This window comes from Protopterus annectens, chromosome 6.part0, assembly GCF_019279795.1.
Source record: "Protopterus annectens isolate FY-2018-M chromosome 6.part0, PAN1.0, whole genome shotgun sequence".
Lineage (NCBI taxonomy): Eukaryota > Metazoa > Chordata > Ceratodontiformes > Protopteridae > Protopterus > Protopterus annectens.
Window position 1 is genome coordinate 1316310154 of NC_056737.1, and position 15000 is coordinate 1316325153.

Below are 15000 nucleotides of genomic sequence, written 5' to 3' on the forward strand. Positions count from 1 at the left end.
TCTCACCTTTACTCAAACAGGAAATGCAACTGTACTCTTCACCCTATACCTCTCAAGGTCTCCTCCACTTTTACTCCTGGCTAACCTCTCACCTAGCTAACCTTGCTCATTTGTATTATGTATAAATAACTTTACTGTAAAATCTAGCATCAAGGCCATTTGCCTGCCTTTTACACCTAAACAAAATTGTAATTGTTTCTTTATGAATGCTACCTGTTTATTTGTCAGTAATGCAAAGTTTCTTAGTAATTATTCATGTAACTATGTATTGTTGGAGCTTTTCTCCCCGGGCCTCCACTGAAAATGGGCTCCCCAAACCCAGTGGACCTCCCCAGTCATCAAACTGGAATAAATAAATAAATAATAAATATGTACATTGCTAACATCATTATATGGTTTGCTATCATATACACACATACTCACTCACACACACAAGGTGTCCCACAGACATTACACAGACCTCACATTAGGCAGAGGTTGACAGTTATGACACACACTCATACCACAACAGACACACTCTAGACAGGCCCTCAATATCATGGAGTGCATACCTATCAACTTAGTTTTACTACTACTTTACACCACTGGGATGTGACTCTTTAGTAGGTGTTGAGCCTTCACCTTGAATGCACTATACCTATGTAGACATCAGTGCTGTTCACCCGTATAGCACCGTGGCAAATTCTAGGGAACATAACTACAAACTGTACAGAGTTTCAGAACTATTTTGTTATGTGGGTCATACTCCCTGTCTGCTGCACACACCTCCTATGTTGGTCTGGTACGTTACTGGTTTGACCAGTGGATTGGTGACCCTACATTAAATGTCATACTGTGATTTCCAGTTGTCATAACCTTCAATACATGTATGTGAAAACAAGGGTATTTCCTCAGACAACTTCACAAACCTACAATGGATATAGTAAGTGTACACACCCCTCTTAACATGCAAGGGTTTTGTGATGTATCAAATGAGACCACATTAATATTGCCATGAGAGTTCTACCATTTTGTATGACATGTAACCTGTGCACTCTGAATGAGAAACATACACATCAGGTAGGAGTGGCATATTGTACATGTTAGTATTACAATAGCTGACTTGCAGAAGGTGCACACTCGTAAACCAATACTTTGGTAAAGCACCTGTTGCTCTCATTACAGCATTCAGTCCTCTTGGGGAGGTGTTTCTCAGCATGGCACATCTCAACATGGCAATGTTTGCAAACTCTCCCTTGCCAAACACCTCCAAATCTGTCCAATTACAAGGCCATCCCCTGTGCACAGCACTTGTCAGGTCAGCACACAGACTGTGTTTTGTATGTAGGTGTGGCCTCAGGCTTGGCCACAGCAGATTGTTGATTGTGTTCTACTAAATCCATCATTTTGTTGATTTGGATGTAGGGCATGGCACAGTGTTATGTGCAATGTTGGGATACCTCCCCATCCACAGCTATGTGGCAGACACCAGGCAGATCATAGCCACGAGGGACTGGTGTTTGGAAGTGGTCATAATACAATCCGAATTGGCTACAGCCCCATTTCAAGTTGGTGGACAGCAAAGCCAAAGCAGGACACTGCCATCAACCTGCTTCACTGTATGGGTAGTGCTGTTCTGCTGTTGTGCAGTGCTGTTACTGTGCCAAACTAACATGACCAAATTGTAGACAAAGAGAGTTCAACCCTGGTCTTATAATACCTTCACACATTTCCACACGTGTTTTGAAAAGCTGATGTATTGTTGTCCAGACATTACCCAGAACTGGATGTTGTGCATTGTGAGGAACAGCTGCTATCAAAACATACTCTATACCCAAGACGTGGAGTCCACGTAAGATTGTTGTCACATGTAGTACACACTCAGCACTTGCCAGAGATGTCTGATACTCCTTCACTGTTGCTGCGTGGCTGCTGGCAGCCTCCCTGGACATTTCTGGAATGACTTTCTCAACATATGTGTAGGAATGTACACTTCTTCAAAATGTCACTGTTGCACCATCTCTTTTACACCTTTTGATGACTATCTGCACTGTATTCCATGGCATATGCAATGCTGTGTGTATGTGTCCATAGTGTTCAATCCCTTTTCACCATGTTAGGCTGCATGCGAACCATGGCTTTTGCTGTAGCAGGCAACTGTGGGTCTGTGTTGGGATAATCTTGGTATGTGAGCTTAGTGTTATTTGCAGGCACTCCAGGAGTCTGCGATTGATGGCAGGTGTGTACCCAATATGATCAACTGCTGTGGTTGTATCACACACTGATATACCCCGGCATGAGCTTCCTCCTGTCCACACATATGCATCTAGCTTCTTGGACTGTTACCACTCCCCATATATGTTCCCCTAACAGAGTTATATGGTTCACATTTGCTTGTACAGATTATAGGTCACATGACAGGTTGCATGGCTTTGGTCTTTTGTATTGTGCTCACATTTTCATATCTCACAAATACCTGGCATTGTGACATGTGTGTACACCTTTTATATGCCCTGTATCACAGTACTGTATACAAGATGTCCCTACTATTGGCACTCTGTCCCCACATTTTGGCAATCATTATAAAGATGTCCTGCAATAACAGGTTTGTGAATTAGGCTACTGATATGTGACATCTCATGTAAATAGGCCCCTGTGATATCATGCAGTGAACCCCATCACAGTTGATCTTGCAAATACATGCAGTTTGCTGACTATAACAGTTCAGTGCATGGCCACATGCATGACCTTAAAATGCCTGGGGTACTGGTAAGTCACAACAGGAAGATCTCATACTTACCAGTCTCAGGCTGCTGTGCCTCGTGTTGATGAGAGGCACCTAAGTATTGTGAGGGAGAGGTATTGTCAGCAGCTTCACAATAGCCATTGTTCCAGGAGCAATGCTACATGTATGCACAGGTACAGTTTACACTATGATATTACACTATTTGCTATTCTTCACCTGAAATGGGTACATGTGTGCATTACTAAACCCCACCCAGTACTCTATTTTGCAATGACATATGCATCTAAAGGCTGTTAGTACACAGTTGGAATGTAACCTCAGTACACTGATGTGGACTTATGCCTTACCTGGATGCTCCTTGCTGGTTTCCTGGGTGGCACCCACCTCCAGGACAGCTACATCTTGTACTGGATGTTCTCTGTGGGCCACCCCAAGGTTGGCACGGAGCTCCTTCACTGCTGTAAGTGAGGCCTCTCTGGCTGGAATCCCACCAGTAGCGGAGCGGTCCCTCACCACTGCAGCAGCCCATTGCCATGCACACCAAATCAGATCAGTTGCTCTGTGCCTGACCAGTTTGTACATGCAGCCATGATTCCCCAAGATGTCTACTCTCTGTGTGATGTCTTTCCAGAGGGCTGTTCTCTCCTGGTGATGTTGGGGACCCCGACTAAAGAGTATGTTGTAATGTTCCAGGATGACCTCAGTTATGACTGTTGTCTCCTAGATATCATAGGCTGGAAACCTCTGCATAACACCTGAAAGACATAAACAGGGAAAAACACATCACAGGACATCAGACATTGTCCATAGTTCTTTACAGAGACATCTCACAAGTAGTGAGTATCAGTAGCCACAACATTATATCCAATCATACTCCTGTACCTAGCAGCATTGTATGGACATGCATAGCATTATGCTTAAGTAGGCAGTTTGCACCTGATTCATGGTGAGGGTAGGGTTGAATGTGGTGTGCATATCCACCTATACTGATGTTGAGCCGGGGGGGGGTGATGTTTGTCCTAAACATGTCTGAAGCAGGTCAGCTTTAGCTATGGAAAGTGTGTATATGTGCTGTGCCTGACCTCCATTACAGGGTGGGTTGGATAGTTGCCTGTGAGACTACAGACATATGTGGGGATGGCCTCCCAACTGCCCTCAGTGGATGTGTCCAATTTGTACTCATACTCAGCATTACATGAATGCACCTGTGACCTACTATGCTCAATCAGACACAGGTTGACATGCTGTCCAGATGATGACTGCTCCTAGACACATGGTGGTGGAATGAAGAAGTACAGGGGGGTATGCAGAGAAAGGTGTTGGCAAAGGAGAAGTGGGATTGACAGACAGATGTAGAGAGTAGACACAAGTATAAAGAAATGGGGTGCATGGCAAAGAGAGTGTTGTACATGGCTATGGACGGGGAGTGTGACATACAGATGTGGAGCCTGAGGATTGTATGTAATGTTGGACAACATGGATGGTGTATAGGGCCTGTACCTATTGGCTAGACAGAGGCACATAGCTAGGAAGGATGTGCAGCACAAAAGGGTGATAAAGGAATATGGGTGGAACATACAAGCTATGAATGTGTTTAGAACATATGGAAACATCACTTTGATGGCCTGTTCCATGAGGAAAATGGGGGAGAAAGAGAAAGTTGGCTGAGATGGGTATGGTTAATCAGGAGGTGCAACAGATTATCAATGAGAATGTAAGGATTGCTATGAGGGGGTTTAACAGTGGAAAGCCTGTTGTTCCAGGTGACATACCTGTGGATGCTTGTAGGTGTTTATGAGGCATGGCAGTGGTATTTTTAACTGGATTGTTTACTGTAATCTTGGAAAGTGAGAGGATGTGTGAAATGTTGGTGAATATGTATGGGTACTGCTTATCTGAACAAGGGTGGTCTGCAGAGCTGTAGTAACAAGTGAGGGATAACATTGATCGGTCACAGGATGAGGTAATGGTAAAGGGTGGTGGCAGCTAGCTTGAGAACATGGTGATGACTGATGACTTGCAGTATGGTTTCATGCCAGGTAAAAGCAGTACAGATGCAAATGTTGATCCACAAGTGTTGATGGAGCTCTGCACTGAAGCTGAGATGCAGCTGCATTGTGTCTATGTGCACCTACAGAGAGCAGATGACATGCTGCTTGGAGAGTAGTTGTGGTATTGTATGCAAAGGTCAGGGGTGCCAGAGGAGTCTGACAGACACCTACAGGATATGTAGGAGGCTATTCTGACAGCAGTGATTTCTGGTTTTGATGTGACAGGTGGATTTAAGGTGGAGGAGGGAATACATCAGGGATCAGCTGTGTGTCCTTTCATATTTGCAGTGGTGAGGGACAGGTTGACAGACATGATCAGACAGGGGCACCTGTTGACTGTGCAGTTTGCAGATGACATTGTGGTCTGTAGCGAGATTAGGGAACAGGTTGGGGAGACCCTGGTGAGGTGGGGATATGCTGTATGTGGGGAGGACTGATGGTCAGCGAGACTTAGAAAGGATACATGTGTATGAATGGGGTGGGGGATAGAGGAATGGTGACAATGCAGGATGTACAGTTTGGAAGGTGGATAGGTTTAACTACTTAGGAACACTAGTTCAGAGTCATGGGTAGTGTGGGGGAGAGGTGTACAAGTGAGTACAGGCAGGCTGTGTGTGGTGGGGAGGGGAGTCAGGAGTTATTTGGGACAGACAAGTACCATTTAGAGTGATATGGAAAGTCTACACGAGGGTAGTGTGACTGGCTACATTATATTGGTTGCAGACAGTGGGACTGTAAAAACAGGTAGGATTCAGAGCTGGACACAGCAGAGTTTGGGATGTTCACATTTGCACTGTGTGTGACAAGGGGGGATAGGATTAGGGACATGTGTGTTACTAGGTCAGCCCAGGTTGGATGGCTTGGGGACAATGCCAGACTGTGGCATGATTATGTTGGTCTGGACATGTGCTGAGGGAGCATGCTGAGTATATCTTGCGACAAGTGAGGCTGCCAGGTTATAGAGACAGCAGATGTCCTACAAAAGATGAATATATGTGGTGATGGCAGACATGCAGGTGTATGGTGTGTGACAGCAAGTTTCAGATGGCTGGAAGCCATGGGTGGAGCTGATCTGCTGTGGGGACCCCAAACAGCAATGGCCAAATAAAAGGGAGGGAGATGCTGTAATGTCATTGTTTTCAGGCTGCCAATTATTTGCAAAACAAGACACGTCTTTAAGTAAATGACTAAAAAATCTGAGTCACACATACGGTCAGTGTGCATAACAATGGGCATTTGCATGGTATGAGCTCAGTATATCACATGCAATCCAACACATACAGCTGTGACATTATTTCACTATGCAACTACCCTGTATAGCTCCATGACATTTCTGAGAAAAACATGCATAACATAGTTGCATTCCCAATTCACATCTGGATATATGTGTAAAATCCATTTACCTGGCCTAGCCAATGTCGCAGTCAGTATTGTTCAACACACACTCCAGAATTTGCCATATGTGTATCATCCTTTCCTGGGGTGTCTCAGGGCCCTGAGGTGTATTCTATGTCACTGCAGACAAACACAGATGCTATAGCCATAGGTTCTGCTTGGCAATATGTCCGTACAGCAATCTTGTTGGGACATGTATATTAAACTTCCCTATTTTCCATTATTACATAGCCCCTACTGCAGTCCATTACATGCATACTTGTTTGACACACCTGTTTTTTTTTTCCTGTTGATGTTGGATGTTCTCCTGGTGTGAGCATTTCTTTTTTTTCCTCTGCCTATTGGGCTTCTTATTTTTGGCTGTTTTTTGTGTGTGTGTTTTTTTATTTTATTTCTCTCTCTCTCTTGGATATCAGTTATACTTCTGTTTTGCAGAAGCAGCAGCTTGCCTTTTGTAGGTACTGCTCAGGTTCAGCTGATGGCCTGTGCACAAATTGGAGTTACACACTTGCTAATTCCATGTGGAACAGCTGTGGTCCTGTAGCCAATAGCTGGGAAATACAGTCCTATAACTGTGTACCTCATGTAGGCATTGGCCCTTTCTTTGCCTATGAGGAGGTTTTCATGCATGTGTGTTCCACACAACATCACAGAGGGCTGTTGTACTAACAACTTACAACAGAGACTGTGAAGACAGCCCAACTCTCCAGGGATAATTGTTCTGGACACAGAGATAGGCTGTATTGTTGTTATACAATTGAAGTACTGCTGTTATGACAGGGTTTGTGTGCATATGGCTGCTCTGCATGATTTACAGGCTTGAGAGTATTATGTATTATGTGGCTGACACAGCTCAGACTACCCAGAGTTTGTACTCGTATTATCAGGGTGTTACTCACACATTTATTAAATTTGGATGGCCAGTAGCATGCTCTATAGGATAGCAGTCAGTAAATGGTAACATCCATGTTTGTTTCTGACTTCATATTACTCAGAACAGATATGTTACAATAAACCCTGTTACACCAATTACTTTCTCGATTTAAAACAGCAATATCTCCATCATGGACCTGTGTTTAGGCCTCTGTCCATGAGTATACCATACTTTGTCCATATATCATGCAGTAAGAGGCATAGAGATATGGTATATCATTACGTAGTGATGTAATTCCTAATATCATCCCAGTTATGTATCAGACTACCAGACATTTTATGTGTAAGAGGCCTTATATATGATGACAAAGCCTGGGCATTCTTTGGGAGTATGTACAGTTGGGAGGCCTTTTTATTTCTGGCTATTGTTGACAGACTGTCAGGATTGTGTAGCAGTGTATTGTGAATATGTTCCATTTGGGGGGGTGGATGTGAGTGTTATGTTTCCTTTTCTATCTGACTTTGCATGCTGATCCAGTTTCTGGTGCTCTATCAAGTGTTACATTTTTGTAGGGTAAGACTGTGACATGCCTCATAACATAGTCAGGCATATACTACACTGTGTATCGGGCCAGTATATGTAGGGGTAGTGTGTGAGTGTCAAACATGCTGACAGTTTGGTTCACACACTCCTTATACTGTATGCACTTTCACACTGGTGTTTGTTTCTCAGCACTGTTACAGCCCTGGAGTGCCTGGTATATTTGCATTTACAGGTGTATTCGCCCATAGCAAGATTGCTTTTTTGTTGTCAGTCTGCCTGTAGTTTGGATATTGCTTGGTGACATGGCTAGCAGCTCAGTGTATTTTCCCTAATTTGATGTTATGTCCAGATATTTGGCAGATGTAAGTGTTGCCTGGCCCTCATAAGCATTGTGTATTTCTGATACATCAGTGGGAGGATGTGAAGATTTACGTGACTAACTACTGGGAGGTCACTGGGCTTTGGACTTGTGCTATTCCACTCAATACATGTTGGAACAGACAGGAGGGTGTTACTACATCAAATGTGTCAGCTCAACTACATCGATATTTCAGATATGTGCACATTTTCATGGCTACCCCTCCCCCTTTGTCAAGCTGTTCTGAACATACCTGTCAACCAGCCAGATTGTTCCAGACTGTTCCAGACTGTCCACATTTATTGCCCATATTTCTGATCTGTTGCACAGTATCATTTTATTCCTTCCTGTGGTAAATCACTGTGATCATGTGGGGATTTCTGTCAGTATATGATGACATACATTACAGTTCCAAAACTGACATCCTTCTGACCATGTATGCTGACACACACCCTGTTCCGTTAGTAGCATTCTACATTTATACCTGCAGAACGTACATTGTGTCCCCAGTGTTGGTCCATTGTACCCATTTTTCAGCCTTTGTCCAGATCTGTTGCACTTAGGCTCCAGTACATGTTATGCGCATATATATATATATATATATATATATATATATATATATATATATATATATATATATATATATGACATCACTACTAAATCCCGAATACTTACAATACCAAAGACCGTAATCCCGGGACCAGATACCCGAAAGACGAGAAGACTGGAAGACCAGAAGCGCGAATTTTAAAATACCGAACCCTACACTAAACATACACCACACACATACACACACCTTCACCCAAAACACAAATACACAAACCGACACTACATAAAAGCACAGGGGGCAAATATTCTAACTCCAAGGTCGCACTATGCAGACAAACATACGAAAACATTACCACACACCTACATCCCCCCCCCACACACACACACACACACACACACACACACACACACACACACACACACACACACACACATCATAGTCACAACACACATTTGCATGCACACACTAAAGCCCCTAACCAACACAACCAAACATATATACTTACCTAACCTCCTGACATCTCCGTACTTCACGATTTTGGAATTCGCTCTTCTGGTCTTCCGGTCTTCTCGTCTTTCGGGTATCTGGTCTCAGGATTCCGTTCTTCGGTATTGTAATTATTTGGGATTTAGTAGTGATCATATATATATATATATATATATATATATATATATATATATATATATATGGGTCTACTTCATTTGCCCTAACTTCCAATTGAATGACACCCATTTGTCTGAGACCAAATGACTGAAATTTCATTTGACTGACACTTCATTTGACTGACACTTCATTTGACTGACAAGTATTGGCAGTCTCAAGAGCACTGTAAGGCTAGTAAATGTAATATGTCCCGTTCCACACTGTAGTGCGACCCTGGAGTTAGAATATAAAGTTAGGAGGGTGTGGGGGGCACAGCCCCCACAATGGGGGGGTGTGGGGGTGAAGATGCCCCCCACTTACTTTTGTTTTACTAAGCAATATTAAAGCAAAACCACACAATATAATATGAAATGAAGTGGGGGACTTCACATCACACACCCACCATTATGGGGGGCTGTGACCCTGACACCCCCTAACTATATATTCTAACTCCAGGGTAGCATTACAGTGGGGAAGGGGACATATTCCATTTACTTGCCTTACAGTGCTCTGGAGACTGCCAATAATACTTGTCAGTCAAATGAAGTGTCAGTCAAATGAAATTTCAGTCAAATGGGTGTCAGTCAATTGGAAGTTAGGGCAAATGAAGTAGACCCATATATATATATATATATATATATATATATATATATATATATATAGATATATATATATATATATATATATATATATATATATATATATATATATATGCAGATCTCTCTCTCTCTCTCTCTCTATATATATATATATATATATATATATATATATATATATATATATGCAGATCTATATATATATATATATATATATATATATATATATATATATATGCAGATCTATATATATATATATATATATATATATATATATATATATTCAGATAAATATATATATATATATATATATATATATATAGGGCCAGATTCACCAAACCTCCGTGTAAGTCTTACTCGGAGGCTGCAGTTGAACGGTATGACGTCAGCATGCCATGCATATTCATGAGGGCATGCTGAATCATACCCAAGTCTAACACAGCCCATGTAGGAAAGTAGGGGGCGTGTCCGATTGCTGAGTACAGCAAAGGGACACACCCCCAGAAGAGTCAGAGTCCTGAAAGTAAACACCCACGAGCGAGTCCGCTGAAATGTCAAGGAACACAACACCACACATCCCCACAGACTAAATAAACCCTACTGAAAATATGTAAAATGTAAAAATAGCAGTTTCCTTTTTTTTTTATAATTTCCAAAATGTTTGCCCGCATTTGCGCTCGTTTGCGCGGGTATGCCCTTCGCTCAACCAAAGTTAGCAGATATGACATTGAAAAGCATATAAGATCTAAATATGCAAATTAAGCAAAGTAGCAATAGCGTAGCGGTAGAGACGTCGCCCAAAGAATAGGTAGTCACGATTCGAGCCCCACAACATCCCCCTGCATTTTTCTTTAAATAAGTATGAAACAATTCCCCGATATATATAAATTTAATGTAAGTAAAATGTAATGAAATGGCCCATGTATTTCTGAACAAAACTTATATGATGTATATATAAAAAGGATCATAACTGCCCGTAGCTCAGCAGCGCTTTAACAAGCTTAATATGAGTGCATGTAGCTGAGCAGTGCTTTAACAAGCTTAATATGAGTGCCCGTAGCTGAGCGGCGCTTTAACAAGCTTAATATGAGTGCTTATGGCTAAATAACGTGTTACCCAGCGTAAGCCGTTTGCATGGAGCTGCGCAGCACGCCAACCAGCTTACTGTCGGGCAACGTTGGGCAAGCTGTAGCAAAGTCGCCTTTACACAGACACACCTACTAGCCTGTCTAGACAGTAGTAAAATAAAAAAGCAATGACAAGGATCGAACCCGGGCTACTGTGCACCATAGTCAAAATGCTGAACCACTAAGCCATGACAGTTGTACTGAGAAATACAGTATTACCATACATATAGGAATGAATGAAAATATAACCATGACAAAGCAGGTTTGCTGTAAGCAGACAAATATCCAAAATGGCCAATCACAGATAAGTACGGGAAAACCGGCATATATAAGCCCCATAGGCGGGAATACACACCATAACTGATTGTAGTACCCATTTGCAGTCAGGATGGCAGGTGCAGGAGAGGGAAATTGTTTTAGATCACAAAGGTGGGGTGTTGAGGAGTCAAAATATATGGTTTGGCTCCTAGTCCATGATCATGAAGCGCAACTCATGCAGGGCCAGGTTCAATGGGGAGCGTATAAGACAGAGGCGTGGAACCAGTTGGTACATGATCTCACCAGTGCCACAGGCATTCCGAGGACTGGTGAACAGGTCCGTCATCACCATGCAGACCTGAAGCAATGAAAGGAGGACCAACTGAACCGATGGATCCTGGAGGCCCGCCAAATGCCCAATGCCCCACTACTGAGTAAGTATCCATGTAATTAAGTATGTAAGAAATGCTATCCTAGCCTATAGTATGGATAGGTATGTTACAATATTCCTTCATTTATATTACAGCTGCAGGTGTTCGTTCCGCGAATCAGCAAGCCTATGCTGATAGGCTGGCAAGGTTGCGCCACCAGGCAGGTTAGTAATTATTCTGCTGGCATTGTTATAGAATATAAGTGGGACAGCTTGTAAAAGAGTTCAGTGTTGTAACCCAGTAATAAAGGTGAAATAAGCCTAGAAGAAAGATTCTGCTAGTATTGTAAGATTAGATAAGTGATGCAGCCTGGAAAAGAGTATTGCAATCCGGTAATAAAGACTAAACAAGTCTCAAATAGAGTTTCCACCTGTATTGTAATATCAGATAACTGCTTCAGCCTGAAAATGAGTGTTGTAATCAATCAACAAAGGATAGACAACTGTCGAATACCTCCTTGTAAATTCTGCCATATGAAATATGTGAGTCAACTGGAAAGGATTATTGTAACCCAGTAATAAATGTTAATAAAGCCTAGAATTAAGTACTATCCTGAAATGTAAATATAAAATACGTGAGAGAGTGTGAGAAAGAGAGTTTGAAACTACCAAGAAAGCTGTAATAAGTCTGGAATAAAGGTATACTGCATTCACTACATAATGAAATGAATGAGACAGCCACAACCAAAGAGTGAAATGTCTTTAATAAAGTACAGAACCTGGATTGTGTCCCACAATTTGGATATGTTGCTGTACCCTTGCATTATGGAGATAGTATGGTTGTATGAAATGTTGAACATCCACAGTTGTCTAGACCCATATAAATCAAATGTAGCAGGATGCTTTACCTGAACACAGCCAGATATGAACATATATGAATAAAAATGGAATGTATATTAATGTAGCAGTAACATCCCCATCACCAACATTCCTAAGGTTACATACAGGAAACTGTACTAATACATGTAGGGGATATATATCTGCATCTACTAGGAATGTACAGTATATGTATAGGTAGTTTAAGTTGTTAATGTAATATTTCTCCACCCTACCCTATTTTCACAAATTATGCCATTCCACACCAAACTGGGTATGTGTATTCGCAATTAATTTCCATGGGCATTTGTCCAGTTGGTTTATACATATCTGCATGTACGTTGATGCATGTGCCCTGTTCACATATCCAAACCTGATGGCCTGTTGCCACCAATCAACTCTGCATGCTGTTGAAATGACCACTGTTGTTCTAAATATGCATGTGTTATGCTTGCTGCTCAATGTTCGGAATTCATGTGTGTTTGGTTAATGGGAATACTGATGCATGCTGTTAAAACTAATTTTGAATGGTGTTGTTTGTTACTAACCCAAAATACCATACAATACTGCTAAACATAGGACAACAGGGAAGGCGGGTTCCAGCGGACCCACCTCTCCCACCTCAGCTGGTGAGTGCACCTGGCACCAGTGCCCAGGCCGGGACCTCCTCCTCCGGTGGCCCTGTATCACCTTCAGGTGGAAGCGCTGCAGGGGATGGGGCTCGTCCCCCCTCTGCAAGTGTGGCTGGAGGAGATCCTTCACTCACCCTCCATAGGGTCCGGTCTGTGGTGCGTAGTGAGATCAGGCGTTCCATGACTGATCCCCTATGCCAGCTTGAGGCAAGAGTGGCACAACTCACGGGTGTGCCTGCCCGTCCTATCCAGCCCCCAGCACAGCCCCAGCCTGGGCTGTGAAGGCGCATTGGTAACTGCCCATGGGTGGGGATCTCAGTTCCACTGTTGCCATCTGTGGGCTCATGGGCTTGTGATATCCAAACATCCGTCCCCGTCAATTGTGTTTACCCCCCACATGTGTCATTCTCCACCCCATCTTGTTTGTCTTGTCTGTTAACCTCCCCAACCTACCTCACCAAATATACCTACTTCCTGTACCTCACATTCCACTCTCACCTGAAAAAAAAATAAAAAAAGGGCACTCTGTTCCCACAAAAAAATTACGCCTCATACATAGCTGCCCATTTCGCATACATGTCTGCTGGACATGTAAACTGCTAATTACAATTGGCTGTACAACATATTTTGTTGTCCTCACCCCTCTCTCAGGGGTGGAAGGTGTCAAATCTCACTCTAAATTTCTAACATATGCACAGCTGTTGCTGGTAATGAATTGGGCAGCTATTGGCCTTCCCTACATCCTTCCTACACATCCCGAGCTTGTTTTCCTACTGTCCTACCCTCTTTGTGCCCCCTTTTTCACCACTTTCCTATTTCCCCATTTTCTTTTCTTTAAAAGAAAATAGCGCGGGTGTTAGCTGGAGTAAGCACTTTTAAGCATTAGTCAGCGGGTGTGCGATTGTGTGCGCTTAGCTAAGCGTAGATAAGCATAGCTAAGCATCGTGCAAACTCGCGCAAACCCGCTTACAACTGCTTAAAAGTGCCTTAGTCACTCTGCATGACAAGGCCTGTAGTCTGCTCATCAGCAAAATAAAATACCACTGTCAGTCTTAAACCCAGGACATTGGAAACACTAGACTGCATGAATTACCACTCAACCACAGCAGATATACAAAAGCTTGGTGCTGAAAGAAATATATCATGAAATACAAGGAGTGAATGTAAAGGGAAAATAAGAAGGCCATTACACAAAGCTTGTTCTGCTTATCTTTACTGGCAATTCTTGTGGAATTGCATTACATTAGTGTGATAAGGGAAACAGCCATGCTAGTAGGTAATAATGTTACAGTAGCACCTTACAAACCCCACACAGTATCAGAGCAGGATAAACACCGGCATATTTGAATAGGTAAGAGGCCAGACCTCCCAAATGTGACTGATTTACAGGGATGTCCCAGATTTGCAAACAAATGTTACCTGTGCCCCACTGACTCTCTGTGAAATGTACTCACAGTAGGCAGAAAGGTGGGAAATCCCACATAATGGTAACTGTCAATAAGTTACAGTAGACACTACTTGCATGTCAGAAATGGTGTAGTAATACATATGCTCAAAATACCCCACAGTCACAACTGCAGAATATCTGAAATATATCACAGGTGTATCCCACTGATATTTACCTTTCCCTGAGGCTGGTCAAATATATACCTGAGAGTATCTGAGGCCTGGAAGTGTCAGAAAAACACAGGCATATCAGCCTGTCTGCTGTTACACACTCTGCGAATAGCTGTAGAATTACTTCCACAAGCATGCCCTTATGTAGGAGTACAACACAGAAATATCAAAGGATGTAGCCATCTAACATACTAATTACAGTATAGCAGTTCACAAGCACTGCATGTGCCTGATATTCATAATTGTTAGTACAATATACTTAGTTGTCCTCACCCCTCTCTCAGGGGTGGAAGATTTCAAATGTCACAGTGAATGTCAAACATATGTACAGCTATTGCAGTTAAAGAAATGTGCAGCTATGGACCTTCCCTACACCCAGCCTGCAC